Below are 3,043 nucleotides of genomic sequence, written 5' to 3' on the forward strand. Positions count from 1 at the left end.
ATATTTTTTTTTTTTTTTGTGAGATATCCGCTGCAGAGCGCAGGCTCAGCAGCCATGGCTCACGGGCCTAGCTGCTCCACGGCATGTGGGATCTTCCCGGACCAGGACACGAACCCGTGTCCCCTGCATCGGCAGGCGGACTCTCAACCACTGCGCCACCAGGGAAGCCCATCATTATATTTTAATGTACATTTCCGTGATGATTGATGATGTTGAGCATCTATTTTTGTGCCTATTGGCAATTTGTATATCTTCTCCTATGAAGTGTTGGTTCTAAAGTTTTCCCAATTTTTAATTGAGTTATTTGTTTTGTAAAAGTTATTGAGTTGTTAAGGTTCTTCGTGTATCGTTATATATCCCTTATATTTTTTATATCTGTATGATACAAGTATTATATTCTAGTCTGTAGCTTGTTCTTTATTTTCTCAGTTTTGTCTTTTGAAGAACAAAAGTTTTATATTTTGACAAAGCTCAGTTTACCAATGTTCATGGTTTGTACTTTCAGTGTTCTAAGAAATGTTTGACTACTGCAAAGTTGCAATGATTTTCTCTCTATGTTGTCTTCTGGAAGGTTTATGGTTCTAGGCTTTCCATTTAGGGCTGTGATCCATTCTGAGTTAATTTTTGTGAATAATGTGAGGTAAAATTTTTTCTTATCAATAAGAAATAAGACATTAAATTGTTTCTTACCAGTATTCAGTTTCCCAGCACCCTATGTGCATTATAAGCATTTTTGTTTATATAGAAGCATTTTTCTGAGAAGATGTCCTTAGACTTAAGCAGACTGCCAAAGAGGTCCCTGGCAGATGTTCTAGAGATTCCAGCAGAGTAAGAGATAAGAACCTGCAGACATCAAGGGAAAGCGCTCTCGATATGCATGTTAGGAATCCATCATGTCAGCCCACCTGGTTCGGGGAGACCCTTTCTTAGGACGATGACGTTGCTTAACAACCAGAGATTTGGGCAAGAGGGCTGACTGGAGTCTTGTCAGAAATGTGGATGGGATGCCCCAAACCACACCACGAATTTTTATGCTGATGATCTTATAATTTTAAGAAGGATTGCTCACAGCCCCTGGTCTACTCATGGATGTCTGTTACCACCTCCCGTGTGATTGCTTGCTTGAATTTCACACGTCTTTGGTCCTCAGGACATATCTAAATCATCCTGTTTAGGCAGGGTGGCCATCTGTCCCAGTTTGCCTGGAACAGTCCTGGTTTATGCTTTATTTGATTTGATTTTTTGTTTTTTTTTAATTGAAATATAATTGATTTACAATTTGTGTTAGTTTCTGGTGTACAGCAAAGTGACTCAGTTATACATATATATACTTTTTCATATTCTTTTCCATTATGGTTTATTACAGGATATTGAACATGGTTCCTTGTACTATACAGTAGGACCTTGTTGTTTATCCATTCTCTATATACTAGTTCACATCTGCTAACCCCAAACATGCTTTATTATTAATAGTGCCCATTTCACTCTCAAAAGTTCGTCTCTCTCCTGTACCGGTATCAGGAAGCGTTCTGATTTGTTCAAGTAGTTCTGTTGGTTTCTATCTTATAGGCTTTGAGAATCACAAACACAGTGAAGCACTTTGAAATCATGACTTTCAAGCTTGACTCTGCAGAGCTCTGGGTGCTCCTTCAAGACCCTTTACAAGTACCCGCAGGAGAAAGGTGCAAGCCGTGAGGCTGAGATTTTTTTTTTTTTTTTTTTTTTTTTTGCAGTACGCGGGCCTCTCACTGCTGCGGCCTCTCCCGTTGTGGAGTTTTTTTTTTTTTTTTTTTTTCGATCTCTGGTGTTTATTCACTACCAGGCAGGTGACAACACAGCTTTATTTCATTTTTCCCCTCTGATGCTAAAGCATAAGCTATCTTTTAATTCTGGCACATTTATCCATTCCAGAGACGGTATGAAAAACAGTCATCTAGCCATTTATTACCTTGGACTTTTCAGGCCAAACTGGGGTTGCTGTCTCATAAGCCAGGGCAACAAGGGTGGTTCCAGGTGGATGGGTTAAAAATGGAAAATATGAGCTCTTCAACGGAACCTGGGATTTTTCGCCTCTCTTTTCCATATGGTGATTCTATATATGCTTGCCTTTTTTTTTTTTTTCCTTTGGCCATGCAGCAAGGCTTGTGGAATCCTAGTTCCCCAATCAGGCATTGAACCCGGGCCCTCCACAGCAAAAGTGCAGAGTCCTAACCACTGGATTGCTAGGGAATTCCCTATGCTTGCTTTTTTTTCTTTTTAATTGATCCACATAGAAACGTGAAATGCTTCATAAATTTGCATGTCATCCTTGCTCAGGGGCCATGCTAATCTCCATATCATTCCAATTTTAGTATATGTGCTGCCAAAGCAAGCACAATATGCTTATTTTTGAATACAAGAAAGTTTGAAAGCCACTGATGTAATTGATCACATTTTCCTCTTTGCATTGGCTGCCAGGAAGCTCAGCATCTAATTCTCAGTCCACCACTAACAAGTGCTCAGGGCCTCCTAGCCTACATATTTATGAGAATCTCACCTTTGACTTTCTTTTCTTTCCCTCCCCATGTTTCCCCTTCACCTGCTTTTCTTGTTTTCTCATTCTGCTGCCACATGTATGTTTTTGCATGCAAACTCAAATCCTTTTTGGAAAGAGCCAAGGTTTAAATGAGTGCATTAAAACAAAAAGGAATACTTTTTCTGTAGAGGAGGTTTTTGCAGATGGGAAAGGAATGTGTACAGAAATAAGACATAATTTGGCATGGAGAGTACACATGTGTGTTTGTAGGATATGTATATACATGTTGGAAACGTTGTGAAGTTTGTCGTTTTCAAAGTTAAGCTGGTCTTCTGGCTTCAGGGGACATTTATACTTGGAAGACTCCAGGGGGAAAAAAAAAGTGTTTTACTCCAGGGTAGACGTGCCTGTGGTCTACACTCCAAAGAATCTGCTTTATGGTTTAGCATTTTCAGATTTTGTCTGGGGTTATTTTTCTGGTCATTATAAAATGAGGACAAATACTTATTAAGAAGAAATCAAGGGAAA

This window comes from Lipotes vexillifer, unplaced genomic scaffold (assembly GCF_000442215.2).
Source record: "Lipotes vexillifer unplaced genomic scaffold, Lipotes_vexillifer_v1.1 scaffold565, whole genome shotgun sequence".
Taxonomy (NCBI): Eukaryota; Metazoa; Chordata; class Mammalia; order Artiodactyla; family Lipotidae; genus Lipotes; species Lipotes vexillifer.